This window comes from Rhinolophus sinicus, chromosome 5 (genome assembly GCF_057876585.1).
Source record: "Rhinolophus sinicus isolate RSI-liver-muscle chromosome 5, RSI-T2T, whole genome shotgun sequence".
In the NCBI taxonomy this organism is placed as follows: Eukaryota; Metazoa; Chordata; class Mammalia; order Chiroptera; family Rhinolophidae; genus Rhinolophus; species Rhinolophus sinicus.
In genome coordinates, this window is record NC_142505.1 from 104283247 (window position 1) to 104305166 (window position 21920).

General features: G+C 47.8%; 1 protein-coding gene across 2 annotated transcripts in view; it reads left to right on the forward strand.

Moving 5' to 3' along the window:
- The window catches only part of KCNIP1 (potassium voltage-gated channel interacting protein 1), a 268622-nt gene that overhangs the window by 66385 nt on the left and 180317 nt on the right, over window positions 1-21920 (forward strand). The gene's annotated exons all lie outside the window — the stretch shown is intronic.

Sequence of the window (21920 nt, forward strand, 5' to 3'; positions counted from 1 at the left end):
CCTGTGCCAAGGGCTTTATGTGCACAAGCTCACTAAATTTTTACAACCCTAATTGTTACCAGTATTATGAGGTTGGTACTTGTAGTACCCCTATTTACAATGAGAAAACTGAGGCATAGGGAGTCTAAAGCCATGTGTCCAAAGTTACAGAGCTAGCTGATGGTAGAGTCAGATTTGAACTCTAGCCAACCCCAGAGTCAACCTTCTTACCAATGAGCTCAGTGCCCTGGGAGAAATAAGACAGGGGCAGGAATTTTTATAATCAGGGTGACCTCACCCTGAAGTCCAGGGGAAGTCAGAGGTGCACCCAAGCACCTGGGTGACCTGGCAGCTCAGTGGGCTGAGGGGGACACACCTGTGGTGCTTACAAGCGAGATGCATTTCGCTCTGGCTATCTCATCCATAAATCTCATGAGGGCAGCATGGTCCAGGCGATTTTGCCAATTCTCTACCCTGAGCCCCACATCAAGGGCTGAGCAAGGAGACAGGGTTGTGCTGGTACAGCTGACACAGGCCTAGGACATGGCATATTAATTTTGAAAATAATTATAGCACATAGGTCCAGAAGGAGAGAAGCCAGCTCCCATTTATATTGAGCACCTATTAAGTGCTGGGCTCTGTCCTACTGTGTGCTTTACATGCATCATTTCTGATTCTCACAAGACTCCTCTGGGGTCCGTGGGATTATCTCCATTTTGCTGATGAAGAAACTGAGTCTCAAATGGTATAAGTGACTTGCCCAAGGTCACACATCCAGTGCTGGGAGTCAAATCCAGGTCTGACCAACCTCAAAGCCTTTCTTCTCCATGGCTCTGCTTCCTCTGTATCATATCCATTCCCGCACATTCATTCCAGCCTCACATTGACTACCTACTGTGTGCTAGGCACTGGCCTAAGTGCCTTTGGACACATCATCACAAGCTGGTCTACTCGCTTCTGACCAGGAAGGGGATGAGGCTCCCTGGATCCCACCTCAGACCAGAGAGGCGGTCTCCACGCCACTGTCCCAGGATCACGCAGGCAGCTTTTCTTAGGTTTTCTAAGTTAAGGGTTCTCATGCTGGTAAGACAAGGACACAGAGGAGGTAAAAATAACAAAGCAAAAGGAGAAAGTTACAAAGTTAAGTCTCAAAATACCTTTCTGTTCTGGATACTTCTGCTAACACAACTGGGGCAAGGGCCCCTTTGGGGGGCTCTTATCTGCAGTTTCAAGGGCCCTAAAAGAGTGCAGGAACAGACACTGATTGTCTACTCTGCGCATTCCCTCCCTCCCTCTTTGCTAACAGACCCAATTTTGTTCAGGAATCTACCCTCATCCCCCAGAGAAGCTGCCCACAGCCAGCTCAGGGCAAAATCCTGGTTGATGCAATTAGAAGTAGCATGTCCTTTCTGGGGTCAAGATATCATGATTATTGGAATGGTTCGGTTTTAAACTTATTTCTGATTTGCAGTTCCAAATTTACAGATGCTCCTATCTCTGATTAATCACAGATGATGACATGTCAAAGTGTAGGGCTGCCCTCGCAATTCCTACAGGAACCCACAGGTCTGTTCTTCTCTATTTTGACTTAACTATCATACATTAGATTGTAACCTTCTCTGCTGTTCCTATCTGGGTTTTTCCCCCCGTTCATGGCTAATTAGCTAAAGGCATGCTGTTGATAAACAAAATGAATAGAAAAGAATCTTGTTTGGGTCTAAAAAATAGACGTGTTGTAATTTGTCTTGAATTTTGTCCTTTCTTTTTTTTTTAAATTTTATTTTATTAAATTTATTGGGGTGACAATTGTTAGTAAAATTACATAGATTTCAGGTGTACAATTCTGTATTACATCATCTATAAATCCCATTGTGTGTTCATCACCCAGAGTCAGTTCTCCTTCCATCACCATATATTCGATCCCCCTTACCCTCATCTCCCACCCTAATTTTGTCCTTTCAATAATGGCTTTTTTGCTAGTCTTGGGATAGCGACATGACTCACTGAAATGGTTACTAGGCTGAAATTTTGATTGTAAAGCAAATTTTGGTAAATGAAATAACCTGTTTCTGCTAACTTCTGCTTTGGAGATCCATTCTCAGGGAAAAGCATTGTTATTATGCAAGCTCACACATCACTCCCTACGATATAGCAAAGAGTCTCAAATTCCTCCGATTCAGGAAAAATAAAAATATGCTCACCGTGTCCTAGAAGGAATGTTCAACATAAATCAGGAAGCACAAAGACAGTTTTGAAATGCAAAATATTTTATTATCAATGGCCTTCCCTTGGGCCCAGAGACAAAGATATTTCCTGTATGTTACCAGAACCTATAAATTAATGCTGGGTGTTATACCTATGAGAAAATAAATATTTCTTTTTACAAAACTAAGATATAGCCACTTTTGAAAGATGTTTATTTTATGGGTTACCTCTTAACTATTTACTTAACAGTCTTGTTGAGAGTCATTAGTGGCTATTGGTCACTGTTCATTCTTTGAACAAACGTGCGTGAGTGCTGAAGGTCACTGAAAGACAGAGATGAATCTGATGTGGTCCTGTACTCAGAGGTCACTCCTTCAGAAATGTTTAAATTTATAATTGTGTAGAATATGACAAAACCTCCAACAGGCATGTATGCAAGGAGGATGGGAACAAGAAAACTTGGGTGGGCAGCATTCAGGGAACACCTCAGAGAAGGGTCACGGAGGTGCATCTTGGAACTTCGTGCCTCCTGGAGGCTTGGAGTAAGAGCAGGTGGAATCCAGGGTACCTACATCCTTCAATGGGGTGGGCACATCGTGGGAGCTGCCCGAGGTATAGCTAGAAAGGCAGCGGGGGGTGAAATGATGGAAGGCCTGTTGGCCCAGGTATCAATTGGGGCTTTATCCAAATAGACATTATGGTAGTTGTATTCATTTGATAGCTTTTATAAGTTCCTTACTTAGTTATTACATAATTGTCATAAGGTTTGGTGGTGTAATGGCCAGAAAGATATCACAGGCATAGGCAAGCGATAGGCGTTCCTTTCATGGACCAGGAGACACAACAGCACTCATGATGGAAGGAAAGTTTCCCTGACCTTCAAGTCCCACGATGGCACCTACTGCTAATGACAGACAAATGAGAGTATGGATCCCTCAGGCTGACAGGACCCTGCCCCCCTCCATTCTCATGAACATACCTTACCTGATGACCCTGGAGACTCCAATCTCAGCCCATGCCTGAGGGTTTACTGCAAGACCTTGCAACTCCAAGGTCAATTTCCCATGCTCAGTTTCTCAGGGTAACCATCTCCCTATCAGGCCCAGTTTTCCATTGTCAGGACAATTGCCCACATGTCTAAGTTTCTATGTGAGAATGTTGGCATCTTGGGTTCCTTTAAAATAGGACACACTTGTAAGCTCTCAAGTGAAAATGAAAAGGTTCTTGCAAGGTGTGTTGCTTTCAAGATTACTGCTCAGTGGAATTTTCAAAGTGCTCAGAGTGAATAAAAATGACACAGCCAACTGAACACTTCCTACAAATGAAACAGCAATATGGATCTGAGTTTCATGCATAACTCTCAAGGTAGTTAATGAAAAGGAAAGGAAAACAAAGGGTTGGCAGTATTTTCAGGGCACTTGCCCCCAAATGATTCAATCCTGTTTTCTTTGGACTTTGAAAAGTGGGATTGCAAGTAATCTGTGGAGGAGGCATCAAACCAGAAGAATCCCCGCCTGTGTGTTGCCATGCACGAAGACAGGCCTGCAGAGGGACCCCTCTTCTTTGGTTGCTAACAGAACTGGGGTCTTGTCACCTGGGGGTATTTTGAATAAGTCACCAGCGGGAGGCACTGAACAGGAAATGAACTATTTTTTCCTAGACAATAAAACACTCTTTTTCTGGGTTAAAAATAATAAGAAGAAAATAATCCCAGAGTGCTGAGAAAGAAGTGAATTGCAGGTCTGGGGTTGCTGGTAGAGAGCAGTAGAGGCAGTTAGGGGAGAGGTTAGGACCCCTGTCCGAAAGACCCCTGTCACGTTCGGCATAGGACCTGGAAAAGCTCCATTTGATTGGTTCTCGAGGGAGACAAGCATTTCTGTATTTCTAAAATCTCCATATTAGAATGCAAGCATGTAGCATGGCATACTCCAAGGCAAAAATAATTGGCAGTCCCGTCTGTTCTTCGTACAGTTCCATAAGGGTAATACCTTGTTTTGTAGCCCACTCGGCGGCTCTGAAATTTGTGCTGCGATACATTGATAGGTCCTGTAATGCTTGTACGAGGCACGTCACCAGGAGGAACACGCACGCCTATTTGTGCTTTGTTTAATATTCAACTTCCCAAGCTTATGAATCTGTTACACAATATTCCTCTTGACATTCAAACACTATTTGCATAATTGATGAATCAAGACATTAAAGACTGAACCAATTAGAAGTTCTTAAACTTATAAACGTTGGTTACATTATTTAACAATACTCTCCAAAACTTTTAATTAAAACTGCAAGTTTAATGTATCCGACTCTCATAAGTACTTCAGACACCTAGAAAGTTAGCCAAAATGTACACAAAATATCACAATGATTGAAATATATTGAATATTTGAAATATATTGCAATATATTTCAATATATATTGGAAATGTATTGAAATATATTGAAATATCACAATATATTGAAAAATATATACTTACACTTACCCTTAAATTACTTACAAAAGTATAAAAATCATTGCTATAGGTCAGATTTTTCATTATTTTTATACTTATTCTTATATTTTCCCAGAGTTACTTTCTTAGAATAAATATGATCATTTCCTAGGATTAAGGTTTAAAAAATGACATAATTCCTCCTAGGATTACAGATTTCTCCCAGAACCAAAAGAAAAACAATATTCTCTCAGGTCACCAGTTTTGGGCTACTGATACTTATTAGGGACTCCAATAAAGGGTCTTCTAACATTATTGTACTTAAGATAAGTGTTACCCCACTAAGCATGTGAAAGTCCATGCTTTTCACATAGATCTTCTTTTCTGTAAGCAGAAGTTTTTCCTAAAGTGATGTGTTTCATCACCTAGGAAACTAGGAATCAAAAATCATCAGTTTGCTGTCTTCATGAAGATAAGTGGGCATTTCAACATTCCTGCCACATTACTGGTTTCCTCTTGTTATTTTTCATGACTAATAATTTCCATTTTTTCCCCAATTTCTATTTACCCTATATTCAAAATCCACTCTTTCTTCCTGACAAAGTTAAAGAAAAGTGCCTATTTATGCTAAATAAGTCAACATATATTTAATAGAAGCAATATCACCTACATATAATACAAGGCAGCTATTTAAAATAATATCAAATGAAACTATCATGTTTGCCCTTTTTTGTACAATTTCTATCAGCTCTTCTCTTTGGAGCTTCATTAGGAACTTATGGCCCTGCATAGCGTCCATATGTTTTATTAATGATAGTTATTAGTCTCATTTGATACTCAAATTGTCAGAGCCTGACGGGGAGGCGCCTCTTTAATCCAGCCCTTGGTCCTTTCATAATTACCCTGTGACCATCTAGAAAGCAACTTTGCTTTCCCACCACCAAAGGGACGTCCTTGCTACCTAAGGCTACCCTCGCAAGAGCCCGTTTCTTTCAGGGGAGAGAAGTATTGGAGACAGGCGCTGGGCAGCAGGAGGCACGTGAGAGCTGGTGGTTGGACACAGAGCTACTGCTGATGTGGTCACTTTTAGTGACAGACGTGGGAGGATACTTGTTTTAAGTTGAGGACTTCACGTTAGTGTTTCCGATTTAACTTTAGCAGTGCCCAAATGTCGTGTTCTGATATAAAGAAATTTAATATATTTGCTCAATGAATACTTAACAATTTAACCTCCCACCCAAGCTCTCATCCACCTCTTTTTTATAATACTTGATATTTCTCACTAATCTGTAGTCAGTTGTTTGAAGACTGTAGGAGTCAGGTCGCATCTACCTTAGTGAAGGGTTTACATCTAATCACAGCTAAAGGGCCTTGTTTACTTGGGAATTAGTACCATGACAGAAAGAAATGTTGAGAAGAATCCCACAAACCTATATGATAGTTATTTATAGTATGTTTTCTATGGGAAAGAAGGGCTTAATTATGGTCCGTTCTTTTCTGAGTGGCACTCATGGTCATATCTGAAGGGCCATTGCCATTTCTTGTTCCTGAGCTCTTATGTCCAAGTCTTATTCATTGTTCATGTATATATAATAGTAAAGTGACCTTTTGAATCCCAGTCCTTTGTCATTTACTAAAGCATTTTGCTTCCCTCCGACACGATTAACAGAATGTTGGCTGTGGTTATGGATGCTTTGCAATCCATATCTTCAGCCAAGCATGATGTATTGGCATTCCCGCTAGTAGTGGTATATTAGGCCAGTTGAGAATACAGGAGATATTCATACTTTCAAGAGAGTTGTTAGCAGGAAAAGACACTGTCTGCTTGGAATCCGTTCAGAGTAAAGGTCTACCATCTCGCTAGCATAAGACACTTCCTGTCCAACACCATTAATCTTCCCCCAACATTGCCCCACCTACCATAACTCTGGATATTTCAGGTCCTGTCGTTTCCCCAGGGAGACTTTTAGCCAGAGATTAATCAATAATTCTTACAGGCATAACAACAATAATTACAACAATGGCCAACTTTCGAATCCCTACTGTGAGCCAGGCACAACATGAGGCTCTTTACAGCTCTTCTCTCATAAAATCCTCACAGCAGTCCCATGAAATTTGTGCAATTATTTGCTTCGTGTTACCTTTGAAGAAACAGAGAATCAGGTAACTGAAGTCATTTTTCAAAGACTCACAGCTGATTGATGGCAGAGCCCAGAACCAGCCACATGTGACATTGGTGTTTTGAGGAACCGTGCCCCCTGCAAAAGCCGCAGCCTCCAGAGATTCTGATGTGATTTGCCTTTGCTAGGGTTCAGCCATTGATGTTTCAAAGGTCCACAGAATCCTGACGGAATTATGGAAGATTTTATCTGGTATGCTATGGGAGTCAAGCAGTGTCCAAGGCCAAGCCTGTGTAGAGAAGTGGGGGAGGGGAAGAGGGAGGAAAATTTATTAACACCGACATCATAATAACTTCCAAAGCCTTCTCTCACCAATTCCATTCTCGCCTATGATACAGGCCTGGTGACATTTGCAGCCATACTTACAGGGATACTTATCAGAAGAAGCATCTCACTACTGCTGTCCTGACCCCTTTGTCCTGAGAAGTTTTATCTGGCCTTAAAGTATTTCAATAGATCATAACTAAATTCCATGTATCCCCTGACATACTAAATTCTAAATTTCAAATATAAGATGGGAAAAGAACCTTTTTCTCACTTTTGTCTACTCTAGCCTTGTTCCTAAAGATGAATGGAGTAAAAAATGGGTCTCGTGTCAAAACTTTGGACAATTTGGGCAGTGTGATTGTTCATTTGCAGGCTGTTGAGATGGGGGTCCATTTAAAGCTACATTTACCCAGGCCAAGAAATTACAGGTGGCTGCGCGGTGGGAGCTACCTGGGTTGTGGTGGGAACAACCCGGAGTGACCCAAGGATGGAGACCTTCTGACTAAAAGGGTAAATCCAAACTCCCCTCCGCAGGAGGAGATGCAGCTGTTTGCTTTCTCGTGACCATCCACTGGGACATTGTTCAGCTCTGCATAAGGCAAGCTTCCGAGCCCCCTTAGAGTAGGCAGAACCAGCCTCTACATTTTAAAATTACCTCATCTGTCTGCACAGTCCCTCTTGCTTCTCTTTCTTTAAGACATCAAACTTGTTTTATGGAGTTAACATGCAAGGGAAGAGTACAAATCCCCTTTTCATTTGGGGAGATGTCTGTCAATAATGACTCGTGGGGTTGCAAGGTTCCAGAGTGATGGTTAGGGTGACTCTGGAATCAGACAGTCTTGGGTTACATTTCTATTCTTCCTCTTTCTAGATTTGTCCCTCACGTCAGTTACTACATGTCTCTGAGCTTCACCTTCCTTATTTGCAAAATGATGGTAAAATATATCTCTGTGAGATAAAATCTCAGCATTACTTGATTCCAAAATAGGCAGGTTTGTTTGTTCTGTAAATGTCTCCTGAGAGGGTACCATGATGCTGGGGACACAACACTGAGCCAAGCCTATGACCATCCCTGCGCTCGTGGAGCTGTCAGTTTACTGGGCATGAGAGACGGTAATGACAATGAGACCATCTCACCAATAAATACGATGCTACGACTCTGGGAAATGCAGCAAAGCAGAGGTAGGCAAAACTCAGACAGCATGAAATGGGGGTTGAGTTGTAACCGGAAGGAAGAGTGGCCTTTTCCCACGTCATCACTTTTCTTCCAAGACAAACAGTAAGTTTCTTGACAGACAAGTTCTCTGGTCTCTCAGGGAGAGGTAGCCTAAAAGAGGCCACAGGAAGCCTTCATTCCAAGCCATCCACAACTTGTCAGCACTATTCCTGCCCTGCTGGTCATTGGATTAACACCACTCTGATGAGATTGACAAACTCACTCATCCGAATCTCTCCATCCATACTCACCCCCTCTAGACCTCTGCCTGCTGTCCCTGTGGCCTTTTGAAGGTAAACTCTTGCTGAGCATTCTGCCTTGGATCCCCAGGGGCTGTGGCAGCAAGATGAGTCACCTCACAGATACACTAGGTTTCCCCAGGGGGCAGCGGTGGGTGGAAGCATTTGTAGAACGCACTCTGCTTTAATAGATCGTTTAGAACATGTCATATATCAGAGAGAGAAACCCAGCTAACCAGGCACGTGGCCCCTCCGTGAGCCTTGGCTGAGACTCCCAGCCAGCACACCCCTGTGCCACACAAGCATGGGGGCGGCTGGCGACACCCAGAAGTCACAGATTCTCACTCCTGCTGTCTTCTCTCCCTCCAAGGCTAGAGTGAGTTCTCCCCTCTCTCTCCTCTCTCCCTCTTCCCTCCTTTCCCTTCTGTCTGTCCTTCCTTCATTCCATCTCTGTTCCGTTTCTACCTGTTTGTCTCTCCCCTCCCTCTTTCCCTTGCCATTCTTTTCCTCTTCTTTCTCAGAGTCTCTTTTTCTCTACCCTCTGCTTCTTCCCTACGGACGCCTCCTTCTTTCCCTCCCTTTCTCTGCCTCTCTCAGATCTCTCGCAGTTGGGCTCCTCTGTCTACCTCTCTTCCTCCTCCGTCTCCCCACCTGTCTCTGTTCTGTTTTCTGTCCATCTCTCCGGCTCTGCCTCTTTCTTGCTTCCTTCGTATTGTCTTCTATTTGGAGCCCCCACCCCACCCCAACTCCAACCATACCCAGTGGGGGTTAGATCTGATTCTCAACACTCCTACGTAATTCCTGCGTAGACTGGGACCTCTGGCCTTGGGCCTAAAGAAGATTCTTCCAGCTGGTAGCTTTATCCCTTCCTTACCATCTCTTCCTCCATTTCCCAAACTCAAGTGCACAAAACCCAACCGTGGGCCCAGGATCTGGACAAAGAGGATGGCTGATGGCCCAGAGCTGAACCCTGTGATTCAACAGCACCTCCACACTCATAGCCCACCTTCAGGGTCATGTGGATTTGCAGGGACTATTCTGGGAACCACTTCCAGGAATATGAAAAAGCTGGGGCAGGTGTGAGTCTCCATGGGACCCACCCTCTACCTCTCGGGCACTGAGTTCGCTTCCCTGCTGAGAACACAGTCTCAGAGGAAAGCAGGCAGCCTCAAGGCTGCCGCTGGGCCTGCACATGACGGAAGAGAAAGTGAGGAACCCAAGGATAGAACAACTGAGCCCTGCCCCAGGACTCACATCTTTGGCCCAGGTCTAGCCAGATCACAGCTAGTCTCAATTTAACTAAACCTGACTAGACAAGGTCTCCTATGTCATTCCTCGAGACTCAGCACCATTGTGAAGACTGGAGACTGTCCTACAGGAAGAACAGAGCCCTTAGAATATACCAGACCCTGAGCCAGGCTTTGTCCCAGGTGTCTTCACTGAAGCCCCCTAAGAAGCCCAGAAGGTGTGTGCAGCAGCCTGCCCCAAACGGATGAAGATGCTGAGATTCAGAGCAGCCAAGTGACTTGTCCAAGGCCACACAGCTGAACACACCTGGGCCCTGCCCAGATCAGTCCTCCCTCTAAATAGCTTTGTTCCCAGGCAACGGGCCATCTGTGATGCTGACACAGGGCGCATTGTTGGGATGAAGACCCCGCAGTTCCGTGCAGTGACCGTCAGGCTCCTGCTCACATTCAGTGTTGTCTGCACTGTACACTCCTGCCCACCTACCTGCCGGCACTGACTCCCCGTTGGTCCCGCAGCCACACCCTGCCTGTGCACCCCGGACACCACCCAAATGGCAGAAAGGACAAACAAGGGGGTCCTGCCTTATCCTCCCAGTTTAAGGGTTGGGAACAGGGACACAAGCATGGCCTTTCCCGAGACTGAGCAGAGTAGAGCAAAAGCGGTGACAAAACTGATATATTGTGGAGAAACCCTACCTATGAATTCCTTGTTGCCAAGACTTCTGGAATGTCCCTGGTTCCTGGCACTTCCTGGATTTGATTGTTAAGCATTTTGTGGATGTGTGAACCCCCTACGCTTCTTATAATTTCTTCCTTCTGTTGAAGTTGGCAGTGTGAGTTTGTGTTGTTTACAACCCCAAGTAACGCTAGCATGTCACTATCCTGCAGCCAATGGAGAGCCGTAGTGTGCTACTCAAGGCCATCCAGGCTGTCCGTGGGCGGGCTGAGCGGGCCACACGGGCTCATGCCCTGCACTCGTTTGTTATGGTTTTGCCATCATTTATTTAATCAGTCCCCTACTGATGCATATTTTTAAATTTTGATATGATTCATGTAATATTGTATTAACTAAGTTTAATACAATAGGAACAGACCAATAGGACCATATATGTGTGTACACACACGTACAGATGGATAGAAAGAAACAATGGAAGGAAGGGAAAGAAAAGAGAGGGAGGGAGGGAGGGAGGGAGGGAGGGAGAGAGAGAGAGAGAGAGAGAGAGAGAGAGAGAGAGAGAGAGAGAGAGATTGATTGATTGTAAGGAGTGGGCTCCATGACTTTGGGGCTGGCCACTCTGGAATGTGGAGGGTAGGTCAGCAGGCTGGAGAACCAGGGAAGAGTGGATGTTGCAACTCAAGTTTTTATTTGAGCAGTGAAAAAGCAAAACCAAATCACATATAGTTAAGAGTCCGAGGAAGCAGATAAACGTAGAAGTGCCCACATTCATCCATTATCCATTCACAGTTCACACACCTACGAGGAACCAAGCCGAGTGCCAGGTGTTCGGCGCTCAGAGAACTGAGCAGTCGCAGTATCAGTATCAGAGGTCTCCGATTGTAGAGGAGGAGATGTGATAAATCAGGGAGGGCTTCCTGGGAGAGACGCAATGTGAGTGAAGTCAGAAGCGAGGAATAGGATTCAGGCAGGCAGAACGCCCTGGGAAGGGCGTCCTGAGTGTGTGTGTTGGGGGGTGTCAGTGTGAGCGGGTGCCAGGCCAACAGGGACCTGGAGGAGGAGGAGGGTTCACACCAACAGCCCACAGGAGGGGATGCTGCAGAGAAGTCAGCCCTGTGCACTGAGCCTGGCCTGTCTGGGATGAGTGCGGGGTGTAATTACTGAACCTGAGCACAGGGCTGAGCTCAATGGGTAACATACTGACCCAGAGCCCAGCGGGCAGCTGAGCAGAAGGAAGATTTCATTAGTGTTTGTAGAGGAAGGATGATGTGGCCACTTCTCCAGAGGCCAGAGGGCAAGAGTCTGGCCAGGCAGGGAGGCTGGCCCCAAGGCCCCACATTGGTGATTGAGAGCCTGGGAGGCCACTGGCACTAAAGGAAGCAGGAGGGAGTGTGCGGCTCCATTTATACCTCTGCCCTTACCCCGAAAGATGGAGGATGCTGCCAGAAGCAGGCAGAAGTTCCCCTTGAGAAAGAAGCCCTGCTACAGGAAATCATGATGTGCTGTTGTAGGTGGAGAGGAATGAGACTGTCTGGTGGCTGAGAGACGCTGGGCCAGTGCAGTTACAGGGCTTGCTGACCTGGGCTGATGGCCGCGTGCAGGAGGGCGCCCAGGGAAGGACTGACCCCGCCTGTCTCCCTCGGCGTGAAGACCCCAGAGCTGCCCCAGCCCCAACCGCTCTCTTCCTCTTTCCATCTTGCTGGACCCCTCTCTTCATCCCTGCCCTCCCCTCTCCCAAAGATGCACCCACGGCCATGGCAGTTCTAAGCAGACCACACTGAATAAAACTGGCACTATTTGGGGCAGAGATTCTGTGCCCAGAATGGTGCTTGGTTTGGGAGTTTAAAGGTAACCATCAATCTCGCTCCTTTCCTGTGGACCACTTAAGAAATAGATGGAGACGTTGAGTGTGGATGAAGGTACCCTAGGAGCTCCATGGAAGGTGGAGCCAGAATGAACGCCCAGAACCTAGCCTCAGGAAGTGAACTTAGCCACTGGGTCCCAAGCAGAGCAAGTGGAGAACTGGGGGTCTCCTGCACATCCCCTTACCCCACAGCCGTGCAGGTAGGCAGTGGGGTGTGTGCCACGTGCGGGGGCATGAGCTGAGATCTGTAAGCCACACAACTATAAGAAGGGGCTGAGCTACAGACGTGAGGACCCTTCAGCAGTCTTCCAGTAGGATCATCCCCCCCACACACTGACGGGAGTGGAAGCAGGGGAGGGGCAGTGTTTCTCTCCAGCACTTTTGGGTCAATGCTGGCTTCAGGGGCAGAAATGTGTTTTCCTTATGCTTGGCACTTCCCAGGTATTTTCTAATCAATTCCTCGCCATGACTATTTGAGGTAGGCCATTTCACCCATGGGGATAGGACATGCAAAAGACAATGGGACCCAACCCTGACATGGTACCCAGCCTGGGGTTCTGCACAGCTTCCTGACCGAGAGGCCTGGCCTCTCTGGTCTACAACACATTGGCCCCCCCAGCGATCATCACACCAAGCTCTGTAGAGAGTTGCTGGCATCATCTAAACAGAGACAGCCAGTAAGCCATGAGAATTGCTGTGTGACCTTGTTTGAATTGCTTAACTTTTCTGTTCTTGCTTCTCAACAGCCAAGTGAAGGCACTCAAAGCGCTCTGTGTTCACAGTAAACGTGCTTTGTTCAGAGGCCTCTAGGGCATCCAGAGTTGATAGGCCATGTCCCTGACCCAGCCGGCAGCTCTCAGGTCCTCCCCTACCCATCCTTAAAATCCTGCCACAGCCACAGGGCACAGAGGGGTGGGGCAGCTCTGGAGGGGAGCACAGGGAGTTCCTCTGTGGTGAGGGCACAGCCCGGGATCTTGACTGTGTTGGTTATTACACCGTGAACACATGCGATAGAATGGCATAGAAACACACACACACAAATGCACACACAAGCGAGTGCATGCACAGCTGGCAACATCTGAACAAGGTCTAGGAATCGTCCCAAGTCAATCTCCTGATTTTGACACTGTATTATACTTATGCCAGATGTTACCTTGGGGACCCTGGAGGAAGCGTATACAGGACCTTTCTATACTATTTTTGCAACTTCTTGTGAGTCTATAATATTTTCAAAATAAGTGGGGGAAAAAGCCATTGTTGCTCTTAGCATAAAACCCAGACCAAATCCTGCATAACTGCAGAACTGGCTTCAAACCCTAACTCTGCAGCTCACTCCAGCTTTGTGGCCTTGGGAAAATCACTTCGCTTCTCTGAACCACAGTTTGCTCATCTGTAAAGTGGAGAAGGGAGCAGTACTTGCCATAGAGGTAGTGTGAGCGTGGTTTTGTGGGTAGCTGAGACCTGTAGGCAGCTTCGTCTGCTGTACCAGAAATGTTACTTTGCTTAGTTCTTAAATTATTGAACTTAACTTCTATTCCTAGTTCCAATTCTTCTTGGGGGGAGGGCAGAAAGGAATTCTCAATCAACTCAGGACACCTCCCTGCAGTGTAGCCTGAACATTCTTCTGGGGGCTTATGAACATGGAGGTGTAGGGTAGACTCTACCTCCAGTGTACAGCCAATCACCTCTCTAGGCAGTCAGCCCCCAAACATCCTGGTTACTGTGCATTCTGTGGTCACGGTGCCATCCAGGTCGCAGTGAGGCCCCCGGGCCTAGAACCGAGGTTTGCTGGCTCTCTGGAGCTTTCTAGGCCACGCCCCTCCTGGGTGCAGGGGCGGGATTCTTCACCTTGCCAGAATCACCAGGAGACAGGTGAGGACCCCAAAGATACACAGCCTTGTGCAGTGTGATGTTCCTGCCGCAGAGAGGGCTGGTGGGTGGGGCTGGGAGCGAGACTCAGGGCCATTTCTGCTCTCTTAGGCCCTACTTGGTAAAGGGGCAGGGTCTCCTTGGCCCTCAGATTTCACCAGTCTTGAGTTCAGTTCTGAACCGTGCTGCACCTGAGGAAGTCAAGGCCCAGCCCCTCTCCTGCTCTCTGACTGAGCCCCTGTTCTTCCAGCCTTTTATCTTATACTATAGTGTAAGTCAAAATCCAAGACGGTGGCCCCATTGTTTCTGGGTCATTTTGCCGCAGGCAGTGAGGGCTGCAGGTCTCACATGTGGGGCAGGGTATGTGGTCACAGGAAATAATGGAGCAGACATCCATTGACATCCTTGTGCTTTTAAGTTGCCACATTTGTGCAGCAACTGAAGTCTGGGAGTCAGCCGTCAGCATGATGGCAACCATGAGTTCCCCGCCTTCCTCCCTTCCTGCTCCAGGGTTTCTTCCATCTTTAGGTTCCCACTGTGACAGCAGGGTGCTGAGCGGCTGGGAGCCAGCGCTGACAAGTTCAGTGGGCCGTTCAGGGCCAGGGGCACTCAGCACTGGCTTTATTACTAATCATCCCTCAGCATGGCTGCTGCTCCCGCCCCCTCCCTGCTCACCTCCTCTGGGGTCTTCAGTCTGCAGAAGCCCTGGAGGGAAAGCAGACCCTGCGTGCATCCTGCAGGCTGGTGGGCGAGGCTGCAGCCCCTGCCAGGGCACTAAGGGTATGGGTGGGAGCAGCCCCTGCCAGGCAGAAGGCCAGGACGCTGTGCACCTCCCCTCTGCATCTCTCTTTCGGCTCCAAGGAGCTACAGGATACATCTGAGTCCCCAGTGAATTACTACCGCCTCAGAGAAATGGGACTAGCGGAAATCAGTTACAATAGCAGTAGGAGGGCTTCCGGTTAAACAGGGAGTGTGGGCTCTGGAGTCAGAGCTTCTGAGTTCAAGGCCAGCTCCAGAACTTCCTGTGTGACTTCGGGCAGGTCACGGTCACCGCTCTTTGCTTTGATTGCCTCTGACATAAAATGAGGGTTCCTGAGAGTCCCTCCATCATGGGGTATTAAAATGATGAAGTGGGACCTGACATATGACTGACGCATAGTAAGAACTCCAAGACCGTGACTACGTTGTTCAGGTAAATATTATATAAGCGAAGGAGAACAAATTGGGGAGTGAACACAATTGATTCCTGGACATTTACCCAAGGAAATTATGGATCCATGTTTTGTACACACTTTAAAAAGAAAAATTCTGCCTGTGGTTTCTGTCCTCATTTGCCCCAGCCGTTTCGGCATCACCTGTCCCCCCTGCCACATCGCTGCAGCAATTCCCAGGGCCACCTCCACACCCCCTCAGCCCTGCTCTGCCCTGACTCTCACTCAAGCCCCCCACCCCATCCCTTTCTACCTGGATTCATCCTTGATTTCTACACCCATCTCTACTCTGACATTTGCCCTCCTAAGCTGACCTATGTCCCACAAACTTGCTGAGTCCAAACTTTTGTTTCTCCCCAGGACTTTGGGTGGGGCTGGCCAGCCTGGTGAAAGTCGGGAGGGGGCCGTTTCCTCAGTGGCAGAACTAGAGAGGCCATTCCCAGTTTCTTGGTAAAGTCTGGGATGTTATAGTGAGCTGTTTCTCTGCTCTTTGCCCCTTAGACTCTGAGTTCCTCAAGTATAAGTGTCTTCAACCCTGAGACCCACTTGGGATGTGATTAAACAAGAGGCACTCACCAAATTGTGACTGAATGAGTGAGTGAATGATGGAGGTTAATGATGATGGTAATGACAACCCACACCTTACGCTGAACCTTGCAACCTACCAGGCACTGCACTGAAGTACTTGCAAGCTTCTTCTCATTTAATTCTCACTCCAGCCCTAAGGAATAGACGCCATCATTGCCCCCATTTTACAGATGTGGAAGCTGAGGCTCAGAGAAGTTCAAGTCACACAGCTAAGAAATGCCTGTGTCAAGTTTTCCTCCTTAGGACAGAGTTTCTTCACCAGGTGCCCACAGGTGTGTTTCAGGGGAGAGAGTCATGATCACCGTAAAAGTTTATGCAAAGTGTGAGTATGTACATGCATGCATGGTTATTTTGGAGGAGAAGGTTCACAGGTTTCATCAGATACTTACGTGTTTGTTTGAACATACTTGAATCCATCCATCTCTCCCCCTTCCTCCTTCCTTTCATCCATTCCTAGAGAGCCATTCGATCAGTATTCAGGGAGTAGCTGCCTTGCACCTGGCCTGGACTCCTCTAGTTTCCACAACACACCACACTGCTTCATATAATGAAAGCCGAGATGCTCTGGAATGTCCTTCTCCCTCCTCCTGGGTCTGGGTAACACGAAAGGGCTTTGCTGCCAGCATCCATCCAGGCTGTGTGGGTGGCTGCACTCTGTCTGAACTCATCTCAGCCCCTGGTGGAGACTGTTCCAGCACTACAGCATGAAGGAGGAAACTTTGGGCAGTGCAGCCGTCAGGACGTGAAAGGCAGCCCCTGTGTCCTGCCTTCCCCAGTGTCCCCTGCAGCTCACGTCAGTCCTGCTCCCTCGAGGGGCATGATCAGCCTTGACAGATGAGGGTATGCTTGATGCAGAAGGCTGTGGCCCCGGACAGGCATGTCCCAAGCCCCAGTCCTATTGCAAGGTCTTTTCTCCTCCTGCAGAGGTGAGAAGAAGGTATTTGCAAAGGAGACTGGAAGGGGAAACTGAGGAATGGGAGAGTTAGTATTTTCTGAGCCAGCACTGTATTAATGCCAGGGAGACACTGAACTGGGCTCTTCTTTAATCACTAACACCTTCAGCCTCACCCTGCAACTGACATTGGTGGGATTTTTCTAATCGTGGAAATTGAGGCTTTCAGAGGTCACATAACTTGCCAGAGGTCACAAAACAAACCTCGCATTGGAAGCCTAATCGCCCTGCCTTGAAAACTGTATCCACTCCCCTGCCCTCTGAGGATCTATCTGTACTTGTGACATCACTTCATAATATGTGAAAAGTTATCCTACTTGGCTTCTCTGAGCATCTCCCCCAAACTCCCCCTCCCCTTGTTTCTGTCCCATCCCATTGGCAGTTTGTAATGAAGAAAGGATTTGTCTTCAGTCCTACACCTCCAGCTCCCTGAGGCAGGGACTCCTGTCTCTTCTGGCTCTTTACCAGTCCACATACTTATTAGGTTGGTGCAAAAAATCATTGCGGTTTAAAAGGTAACAATAATTGCAAAAACCGCAATTACTTTTGCACCAGCCTCATAGAATCATGCCTGGCAGGGAGATTAGTGCTTCATAAATATTTGTTGACTGGATGAATGTATAACTAGATGAGCCCCAGAGCAAATAATAATAAAGGGCATTTGCAGAGAGCTTTACAGAGAGACAAAGCACTGTCCCTTTACTTTCTCTGACCCAGTCCTCACATCCACCCTTGAAGTGGTGCTGCCTGAGTAGCACAGATGAAGCAGCCCCGGCCCAGAGGTACATTTAATAAGAAGAGAGGGACTTGCTCCCAGGGCTAATGGATGGCACCCCTCCCCCTGCCCTGTATGATCTCAGTATGAGTGTTAGTGGAGCACGGAGGGCATCCTGGGCCAGGCTGAGCCGTGGGGGGAGGGGGGGGTCTGGGGGGATGGAGTGCCTGCTTAGCTTTCGAAAGCTCAGAGTCTATTCGAGGAGGCCAGACGTATGCATGCGGGATATTTGGGAAACGGTACAAGACAGCAGCTAACATAGTGCTGAATGGCACACAATCAGGTGCCAACCACATTCCCTTCTTAACTCATCTGAGTCTTTTAATACCAGATGGGGACCCTGAGAATAGATTTCCTATAAAACAGATGAAGAGCAAAGACGGGAGCCAAGGCAAAGGCTATGGTTCACGCACTTTTATACCACTCGAGCCCAGCACGATGCCTGGCCCACGGCAACAGCGACAGTGGCCATCCTGCACCCATAACCGGCCACACTATGTGCCAGGTACCTGCTAAGGGCCTTACAAATATGACCTCGCCACTCCTCACAGCAACGCTCCACGGTAGGTACTGATGCAGCCCACAGAAGGTGAAAGTGGGGTTCAGAGAAAGTACGCGTTGGGCCCAAAGTCACACAGCCAGTGAGGAGCGAAGTCAGGATTTGAACCCAGATCTAGCAGCCCCCAGATCCAAGTTCTTAATCTGACACTGCTGCCTCCGTGTGCGGTGGGAACTCGGTGAAATGCCTTTGCCCACAAAGAGGGGAAGAAAGTCGGCTGTGTGTTACATGAACACAGACAGCACATACATGCTTTAACAGGATCCCTGAAGGTCTGTGACCATCTCAGCCCTCCCTCCTGAACAGCCCCCCAGGGCTACCCTAAAGAGTCCTATAGGGGTGCTCATGGCAGAGGGAAGGGAAGTCTTTGCCTCCAGAGCTTTCTGACGACATGGACGGCACTAGGGTTATGAATTAGTCTGCTTGGGCTGCTGTAACAAAGCACCACAGACTGGGTGACCTTACCAATAGAAACGTATTTTCTCACAGTTCTAGAGGCTAGAAATGTAAGATCAAGTTGCCAGCAGGAATAGAGTTGGTGTCGGGTGAGAGCCCCACTCTTGGGTTGCAGATGGCTGCCCCCTCCTTCCTGTGTGCTTACGAGGCCTTTCCTTGGTCATGGGGTGGGGGGAGGCCAGTGGGGCCTCTCTGATGTCTGTCCTCATAAGGACGTTAAGGGCACAAATCCCATGGCATCAGGACACTGCCCTCATGACCTCATTTAACCTTATTACTTTTTAGAGGCCCGTCTCCAAAAATAGCCACACTGAAGGTTAGAGCTTCAGCATATGAATGGGGGTAGGTGGGGGACACAAACATTTACCCCATAACAGGGTGGATGAGGGAGGAGTCAGAGCTGGAGATGGTACATGAGCTAGCTCACCTTCTGAGGAGGATCCATAGCCGTTGCAGGCCAGGTTGGATGGGGCTGGCAAGAGCCCCTCAGCAAGCAAACCACATCCTGCCCAGCAGGGCAAATGGCCCCTGCAGCCAGTTGATTGATGGGAGGCTCCCTGTCTCCCCACAAAGTTCTCTAATGTTCTCTGTTGCAAATCCCCAAGAGGCAGGGAGTGGGCCTGCTGTCCTTGTTCACTCTTGTCCCTCACATTTAACTCAGTCCTCCTCAGATGCATTCTTTCTGAGCATCTCCTGGGTGATGTCTGCTGCCTTGTACAGTGCATGTTTGTGTGTGAGTGTGTCCATTTGTAGGTAGATAACACCTACCACTCAAGGCATCATCAGGAATAAATGAGCTATTGTACATGTAAATATCTGGAACGTGGTTGATGTATGAGTGAGTAAGTATTTGCTGAATGAATGAATCTGTCCTTGGGAGAACATGCTTCTTCCTTTGAAGGGCAAGGATGATCTAGTACCGTGTTTCCCCGAAAATGAGACCGAGCCTGACAATCAACTCTAATGCATCTTTTGGAGCAAAAATTAATATCAGACCTAGTCTTATATTACTATAATATAAGACCGAGTCTTATCTAATATAATATAATAATATAGTGTAATATAACCAGGTCTTATATTAATTTTTGCTCCAAAAGACGCATTAGAGCTGATTGCCTCGCTAGGTCTTATTTTCGGGAAAACACGGTAATTGTCAGTTTTTACTTATTAGTCAGGTCACTAAGCAAAGAAAATTCATTCATTCACCCATTCATTCATTTACTTACTCAACACAGATGGACAGCACCCCTGTCAGAAACCAGGGGTTAAGCAGACAGTGTAACACTATATCAGTAGTAGTCCTTGCTCTTAAGGAACTTGCAGTCCAGAGGGCGAGACAAAGGAAGGGGCAGTGAGAACCAAGGGCACACGTACTCTGATGGAAGAAGAGCTTCGAGTACCGCAGGGACCCAAGGCAGGAACCAACCAACCGAGCACCAGGGAAGGACTCCCTGAGGAAAGGCCCCCGAGGTAGCTCTTCAAGGATGAGCAGCAGGTCACCAGATGGAGAAAAGGCTGAGGGACATTCAGGGCAGAGGGAACAGCATGGGCAAAGGTCCTGAAACACAACCATAGAGGGCGCGTTGGGGGACTAGTGAGGGTCTGTGTGACTGGAGCCCCAAAAGGAGCCCCAGGGAGCAGGGGATGGGCAGATGAAGCCAGGCCACAAAAGGACCTCATAATTCATGCTTAAGCAGTTTGGACCTTATCTCGGTGACTTCACCTATTGCCACTGCCCCGAGGCAGCCAGGTGTGACCATCTCGGAGACCTTTTACTATTTCTGATCTGTAGAATGGAGCAGTTCAACTGTACTTGGTTTTTCAGAAGGTTTGGGGGAGGAGGAAATGAGAAAAAGGTATCCTAGCCTTTTTTTTTAATTAAAATGTATTGGGGTGACAATTGTTCGACAAGTTACATAGGTTTCAGGTGTACAATTCTGTAATACATCATCTATATCTCACATTGTGTGTTCACAACCCAGAGTTGCATCCTAGCCTTTTATAAACTCTCCAGTGCTGGTCCTGGCCTTTAGGAAAAATAGAGATTAGCAGAAGCCCGAGGGTGGCGTGGTTTGGTGCTCTGTCCAGTGATCTGAGAAGCTTGGGGGCTGCACCACCCTCCCCCCAGCAAAGATCTTGCCTGTGTGCATTGAGTTCTGGCTGTCCTGATGGGTCCTCTCATGACCTCTGGCTGCACCCCATCCCCACCCTTTTTCCCCAGCAGGGAGGGCAGGAGGGAGGCAGGGCCAGCCGCTACCAGCCCTGCTCCATCATCCAGGATTCCAGGCCTCCTGGACTAGAGAGATAGCCCTGGCAGTTAGGAGAGCTAAAGCTTTGAGTCTGGTGGGACCCAAGAGGAACTCTTCCCAACTCAATGTCCCCAGTGTCCTCATCTGCCAATGGGAGGTGGTGACAGAGCCTTGGACTCCACGTTCTAATCCTGAATTCTGGCTGGGTCACTTCAGGGAAATGTCTTAGCCTAGGTAAGCCTCTGTTCTTCTCTGTGGTGATGATCAGACAGGACCTGCCTAACTCTCAGGGTGTGGGTGACGTAGGGTGATGTGCTTTATACAGCAATGGGCAGTGCGCTGAAAGGGATGGGTGTTATGACGTGCACCTCCTCTGTTGCACGAAATAGGACATGTGCTTGAATTTGAGAAAGCATTAAGTGCCGAATAGATAAAGAAAACAACTCAGGGTCCCTGGCCAGGTTGTAGGCCACCTGTGTCCTTGAAGGACAGCTAATGGGCTGGAATGAGGAGCAGCAACTCCTGAGAGGCCGTGTGTCCTGGAGGTATGGCTATGTGCCTGTGTGGCTGTGTGCCTGTGTGAAGGTGGGTGACCGTGATACCGTTTTGCACTGACTATGTGTGCGTCTTCGTGCCTGTGTGTCTGTGTCTTGTGTGGGGTCCTATGGATGCACCTGTGGGTGTACTATGGCTGAGTGTGTCTGTGTGTACACCAGTGATATCCACGTGGGCTGGTGGGAACTGTGCCCACGTTTGTGGGACTATGTGTGTGTGTGTGCGTGTTTAGGAGGCCACATGTTGGGGGACCCTGTGACCTGCAAACATGGTAGAGAGTGGGAATCCAGGCAGCTCTGACTTGGGGGAGGGTTAGCTCCACAGGCTTTCAGGGAGCAAGCCTTGCATTTCAGCACCATGGAGAGCTGGAGAGAACCAGAAGGGATAGACCCCAATTTTGCCCTT